Source organism: Octodon degus, unplaced genomic scaffold, assembly GCF_000260255.1.
Source record: "Octodon degus isolate 3935 unplaced genomic scaffold, OctDeg1.0 scaffold00265, whole genome shotgun sequence".
Taxonomy (NCBI): domain Eukaryota; kingdom Metazoa; phylum Chordata; class Mammalia; order Rodentia; family Octodontidae; genus Octodon; species Octodon degus.
In genome coordinates this window covers 1,049,718-1,057,666 of record NW_004524841.1, presented here as the reverse complement: position 1 = coordinate 1,057,666, position 7,949 = coordinate 1,049,718, and positions in this window count along the sequence as shown.

Here is a 7,949-nt window from a genome sequence, read left to right as displayed (position 1 = left end):
GGTGTATATATATATCATTGTAGTATGATGTTTTATATTTTTCTAGAAAAATACCCAGGAGGGGAATAACTGGCTTGAATGGAAGCTATAATCCTAGCTTTTTGAGAAATCTTTATGCTGATTTCCTTAGAGGTTGTATCAGTCCACACTCCCACCCACAGTGGAGAATGATTCCTTTTTCCCTACAGCCCTTCTCGCATTTGTTATTGGTTGACTCTTGATGATAGCCATACTTTCTGGGGTCAGATGGAATCTCAGTGTTGTTTTACTATATATTTCTCAGGTGACCAATGATGTTGAACAATTTTTCATATATTTACTTGCCATTTGCTTTTCTTTATATGAGAAATATATACTCATCTCAGATGCCCATTTTGGATTGGGTGTTTGAATTTAGGTGGCCTGATTCTCTAAAAATCTATGTGTGCTAGATAGAAGGCTTTTCTCAGAGGAGCAGTTGGCTATAATTCTTTCACAGTTCATTGGGTTTTCTTTCTACTCTGTTGGTTATTTCTTTTGAAGTACAGAATTGTTCAAAAAGTTGAGATCCAAGTTGGTGATTCTTTAGACTATTTCCTTTGCAGTTTTATTATTTTGTTCACAAACACTCTACCTTTCGTGTCTCTAGGATATCTACCTATATTTTCCTCCAGGGGATTTAGTGTTTCTGTTTTAATGTTTAAATCATTGGTTCATTTTGACTGTAGTTTAGTGCACAGTGATAGATATGGGTCTAATTTTAGCCTTCACCATGTGGAAAGCCAGTTTTCAGCCCCATTTACTGAAGATGATATCTTTCTTTCATTGAACATGTTTGCCCACCTTTTCAAAGATAAGATGGTTGAGTGTATTTATAGTTCTGTCTATGTCTTCTAATCTGTTCCTTTGATTCTTAGGTCTCTCTTTATACCAGTACAATGCTAATTTTTATCACAGTAGCTTTGTAGTTTAATTTCAGGTCAGGGATTGTGATACCTCCTGCTTTTCTTTTTTTCCTGTGATTGCTTTTGATATTCTGGGTCTTTTCTTGTTACAGATGAATTTTGGAATGTTTTTTTCTAGATCTTTGAGGTATACTAATGGTATTTTATTCAGGATTTCAGGATTGCACTGAATCTCTATAACAATGTTGGGAGTATACCCATTTTCACAATGTTGATTCTTTCTATCCAGGAGCAAGAAATATCTTTCCATTTTTGTGAAATCCTCTTTGATCTCTTCTCTCAGAGAACTATAATTTAACTATATAAATACTTTTGTACATTTTTTTGAGATAGATTTCTAATTATTTGGGGTTTTTTGGATGTAATTGTTAAAGGTATGGTTTCCCTATTTTCTCCCTCCATGCTTTCCTTGTTTGTGTACAAAAATGCTATTAATTTTTGAGTATTGGCTTTGCATTCTGTTACACTACTGAATTTGGTTATTAAATTTACAAGTCTCTTGGAGTTTTTTTGGGTGTTCTATGTATAGTATCATGTCATCAAATAATGAGCCAGATGAATTTGACAAGAGAGAGAAGTGAAAGGAATAATGATTGGAAAAGAAAAAGTGGAATTATCATTTGTAGGTTTCCTACTTTAGACTTAATATCATATTTATGATCCAGAATACTACATGGGACACATTTAATGTGCATATCATGTCTTCTTAGGCTTCTCTTGGCTTCCACAGCTCCTAAAAGTTCCTCTGTTGGCACTGGGGATTAAACTCAGGGCTTTGTGCCTGCCATGCAAGTGCTTATGTCTCTGAGAATTAAGGTCTCCAGGCCTTAATTCTATAATTTTTGAAAGTACATTTTAAAATCTATTATTGAGGAATAAATATTGAGTTCCAGTGCCTCTGCATTTCAATCTTGCCTTACAAACCAACAACCCTGAAAGTCACCAATCTATTCACTACCAGTGTATCTGCTACTTCCATACTGTACAATAAAGTGTAAAGCAGACTGGTTTCTTTCACTTAGCAATATGTATTTATGGCCCATTTCTTTGTATAACTTAATAACATTTTTCACTGCTGAATAATGTTTTCTTTTTTAAACTTAAAAGAAGTTAGCAATATAGAATAGCATGTTTTATTTTGGCATATTTGCACTTATATACATTATACTTTGACCATTTTCACCATCCTATGCCACCATTGTCCTTTGTTTCTATTTTGCTTGATTAATTCCTCTTCTAATCCAATTTTTTTTGTATAGTGTCTCACTATGCAGCTTGTACTCATAGTGATCCTCCTGTTTTCAGCCTCCCCAGTGCTGGGATTATAGGTGTGTGGCTCAGCATGTGCAGTGACTGGGCCAGCGTAGCATGCTTTGCCAGGGATCAAACCCCAGTCCCTGGGCTTGCCTAAGCAGGTGCTTAGTCTGCAGAGCTATCTCACCAGCCCACTTCCTCTTCTGTAGTTCAATGATGATTCTATTCAAAGCAACTAAAATTGATTCCAATTTTTAGGGATTACATAGAAAGTTTTTAGAAATAGAGCAAATATATGTGCCAACAAAAATTTTAATCATTTAAGCAAATACCTACAAGTGTAATAGCTAAATTGAAGGGGAAGCCTATACAGTAATTAACATTTTTAACACTTGATTTATCTGAATTTCACAGAATTTTCAACACTTGAAGTCTGATGAATATATATGTCTTTATTTGCATATTATTAAGATAAGCATTATCTATGTACATATTATGACTTTAGCTATGACATATAATAAATTATATTCATTTGGATCAAGTTATATAATCTCAATAGTTTTGCCTTCCTTTATGGGCAAAATCTGCCAACTGATATAAGGAAATTCTTAGCTTCGCTTTTCTCAGGACCTGTCCTATTTTGAGGAATCAAGGCACTATTAATCCTTCCTTGTTTTACATTCTTATTCTCCTGGAAAGGATAATTACTTTTAAAGTACTAACTTATTATTTTTAACCCATCTACCTTGATGCTGTAGTCTCTTTGTAAGCTTCCATGATGAAAGAGATTTCTCTCTGTGTCTCTCTATCTGTCTCTGTCTCTCTTTCTCTGTGTTACACACACACACACACACACACACACACACATCTTTGCATGGATGAGACTGTGAATATCAGCCCTGTGTTCCTACTTGCTTGTATTAGCACATCTTGACAGAGAAATTGGATGTACATGCCTACATAGAAGTAATGTAACAGTAAGATTTGAATCACAGCTCTATTTCTACTAGGAAAATGTCTGAGGGGCTAAGTGAAGAGTTGAACATGCTAAGGATTATGATATCGTGTGGTACAGTGCTCCCCTCTAGCTAGCCGATGTTGGCAAGTCATAACTGACAGATGAATACTCACTCACAGGGCAGCCTGAATGTTATGTGTTGTGGGTTAACTAATGGTTAACTTGCAACATCCAACTCAACTGAGTCAGCATGGTGCTGGGTGTGGATGACCTGTTTTAGGACTGTTGCCAACAACATAGAATAAAAACAGGAGGGGAAGATGGTATGCTCTTGATTTTCCCAGAGGAGCTTGTCACTCTGGTTTTCATGACATGAACTTGGCTGTCCTCATCATCTGAGGAGCTTGAGTCTTTTTTGTTGCTGATGATGAGTGCAGTTCTCTTTGAGTGAGCTTTAATCCTTACCTTGAACATCGCTTCTTGGCTCCAGTGCATAAAGCTCAGCCTGCTGGCACAGACCCTTCATCCTGATAGAGAATACTTCTCATATCCCTCCCTGATGCTGGGGCCTTCTCAGTGTAGATTCTTGATACAGACTTATACGGGATATTGTCATGAGTTCTAAGCCTCCAAGTGAATTCATGAAGGACATTGATATGGGTTCTAGGCCCTCAGCAAGATTCTTAGGGTCTCTAGTGTGTGCAAAGATTTCTAACACTCTTCTTACTTGACATTCTGGGGAACTAATATAAAATATTCCTATAAACTATGTTTTATATTAAATTCATTCTCTTGTAAATACTGACTAGAACACTATGCTTAAGTAAAGTGAAGTCAGATGATGTAAATGACAACTTACTGACAATTTCTGTTAAGTAGGATTCATTCTTATGACATAATAATAAAATTTCCAGGAAACAAAATTCTAACATCATCAAAAATCAAACAAAAGAACATTTTAAACAAAAATACACTTCAAAAAATAATAACATGAAAATAACTCAGATGTGGGAATTATCTAAAGGAATGGTTAAGTGTTAATCTTAAAAATGAAAATATTCTTGAAGCAAAAAAGAGAAAGTTATAGCAAAAATGATATAAATGTAAAACTTAGTTATATAAATAAAATTATTATAACAAAAGTGGGAGTTCCATTGGGATCCTCAATTAGAAATATATGAAGAAAAAAATCAGTGATTGTAATACTATGGAATAGAAATTTTCAAGTCTGACAATAGAAAAAGAATAGGCTGGACAAAAAATGATTATAATCTCATGTATGAGGAAGCCAAAAATTACAGCTACCATTCAAATCCTTGCAACCCAAGAAGAAAAATATATAATTTAAAATTTCCTAAATTTGTCACACTGCTTAAAGCTATAGTTTTAAGAAACTGGAAAAAGTCACAAACAGGGTAAATTGAAAGAAATCTCTACCAAGTCACATAATCAGAACTGTGAAAACTGGAGACAAGGAAACAATATTGAAACAGACTAGTGAAAAAGGATGAAAACCCTAGTGTGGAGCATCAATTTGTATGACAGTGGATTTCTTATATGTAACCATGGAAACTAGACATAAGTAGCACAGTGTTTTTCAAGTGCCTAAAGAAAAGAACTTCAACTTTTAAATCTGTACCCAACAAATTCCTTCAGGAATTAACATTAAAGGAATATATTACCAAAAAGGAATTAATATTAAAGAAAAATATTACCAAAGAGATACTGAATGAACTTATCAGTAATCACATAAAGAGAAAATGAGATTAAAGTCCCAAATTCAGGAAGAAAAGAAAATAACACAAAATGTAAAGTAGTTGTTAAATATATTAGTGTTTTTTAATGAGATCTAAAGTCATATAGACATTTGAAAAAAATTATAACATCTGATATAATGATCAGCATGTTTAAAGGAAATACTTAAGTGACTACATTTAAAAGATAGGGAAGCTAAATGCATCTAAATGGAAATATGGCTTCTATAATTCACTCAAAATAGTGATATATTTATAATATAAACTATGATATGTTATGTAAGTACACATTAATACAGAAATCACTAAGGAGATGCTGCACTGCAATACTGTACACATTCACTGGCTTCTGAGATCCAGGTGAACAGCACAGGAAGGCACAGAGAACAGCAAGTCCTTCCCATAGTTCTGGGATCCAGGGAACAGTGGAAGAAGACATGGAGATTGACAGGAAAGTCAGCCACATGGTAGGACTCTCAGCCAGGGTGTCACTGTCTTTCTTAAGTTGGCCCACCACAGTATAAGGATCACTCCACCAAAGGGAAACACTTTCCGTAAGAACCCCCAATTTATTATTGCTCTGTAATATAATTGTAGATTTTACTCATATGGTTAAAGATACAAAATTAATAGTTACCAGTTTGTTAGATTCTAAGCTGTACTTGATACTATTGTCATTGCTAATTATACTACTTTACCTAATATGTCATAATGGTTTTAATCAGTTATTCTCACTTCTTTAACAATACTGTGAAGTTCTGGAATAATAATCTAAGCACATCCCAGCAACAAAGGATTGGGGACTGAGCCAAAAGATAACATCTTACTCTTAATTAACTGGAAAAGTGGGATCTTAAAACAGATACAAACCAAGAACCTCCTACACATAGAACACATCCCTGAAGAATGACAGGGATGGCTCAAGAAACAAAACCCAACAATATTCTGCATAAAAGAAATACATTTAATTCAAAAAGAAACTCATAAAGTAAATATACTTCATGCAACAGTAACCCAGAAAAAAGCACAGTTAGTTCTTCTGTTTACCTAAAGAGGTCTTTGTACAAGTGATAAAAGCTGACAATTACAAAAGATTACAAGGATCAATGCAGAAAAACAAAGAAAAACTTTAAAAATAAAAAGTGACAAGATGCAGAAGCAAAGTTCAACCACGGGTCTGTAGCCCATCCAGAACAAGTCCATGAACCAACAAGACAGCGGAAAATGGAAAACACACCTGATAATATTGAAATGATAGCAACTTAAATAAAGAAACAAGTCCATGAGGATAAAGAGAAAATTAGAACAGATATAGTCTTTTAGGCCAAAAAAAAAAAAATGTCAACATTTATGAAGGAATTTCTTCTGGTCTATGGAAAGAAGTTAATGCTTTAATTTGCTTCATCTCTTTTTCTCAATTGTTTGTCCTTCTTAATTTCTTATGCATTTTTTCTTTCTTCTTCCAATTTTATATTCATATATCTGGTAATATGAATAACTTGTTGGAAGACAGCACTATGTATTACAATAAACACTATGAAATTCATATTACTTTGTTAAGTGAAAATCTATATTCCTTGTAATTTTTTATTTTAATTCTAATTTATATTCTCTTTAAAAAATCAAAAATAAAGGAATTACTAAGCAGATCTAGAATAGAGACTCAAAAAATATGTGATAGGAAGAGAACAGAAACCATGAGTAAACAATATAGGAAAGAAATACAATGCATGAAAGATATGTAGACATATTTCTAGGAAGTGAAAAATTTTCTTCAAATCTGGCAAAACTGTTTGAGTGAAACTGAAGACAGACTTTAAGACTTTGAAGGAAGGATCTCAGCCAGTGATCATGAAGGGAAAGATCTCTGAAAAATAACAAAAGGTCAGTAATAAAAATCCAACAGCTGTAAGACAGTACAAAGAAAAATAATATAAGAATAATTAGTGTCAGTGAAAAAGCCCGAGTCAACACAAATCACACACATGCATTATAAAAACAATTTAAAGAATAATTGTAGAGAATTTCCTAAGCATGGGAGAAAAATTTGACATACAAGTAAGTGGGGCATGTGTAACTCCAAATAGCCTAAGCCAAAATAAATCTATACATAGGCATATAATAATCAAAATTACAGAAATTCAGCACAAGAACAGAATAAAAATACTGTTAGAGAAAAATAAACAGATCACGTACAAAGGAAAGTGCACCAGAACCAGCAGATTTCTCCACTTTTTCATGTCCTGAAAGAAAACAACTTCAAATGCAGATTGATGTACCCTATAAAATTATCTTTTAAAATTAAAGAAATATTCATAAAACTCATGACCACCAACCTAAGCCTACAAAAAGTACTGAAAGATATTCTAGAATCAGGTAAAAATAACTGTAATTCTAAGAACAAGGAAAGAATACCACTAAACAGAGCAAGCAATTAGACAGATGGAAAATAGTGAAGCAGAAACAGGAAAATAACACGACAATGATAAGCCAACATATCAGTTATAAATGTATGTAAATCGCCTCAATTCAACAGTAAAAAGAAACAGCATGACAGTATGGCTTCAGAAAGAAAGTCTAACAATATGCTACATAAAGCAAACACATTTAACTAATAATACATTTCATGAACTGAATATATGTCATGCAACAGTAACCCCCCCAGAAAAGCAAGGTTAGCTATTCTGTTTGCAGTCAATGTGAACTGCAAGCCAAGAATGATCAAAAGAGTTAAAGAACATTACTACATACTTGTTGGGGAAAAACTTCAAGAGGAGGATATAACAATCTTTAATATAGAGGAACCATATGAGAGCACTTAACTATATAAGACAAATGTGGAATGTGCATGAAAAATTAAATGAACAGTTAACACAATTGTAATGGGTGATCTTCATACCCCATTATGATAGATGGGGAGATCTACCAAAGAATCAGCAAATATATACCAGAACAGAACCAAATCTATGAACAAATGGACTTAGTTGATGTTTACAGTGTTCCCCTCAACATAAGAATACATATTCTTTTCATCTGTAC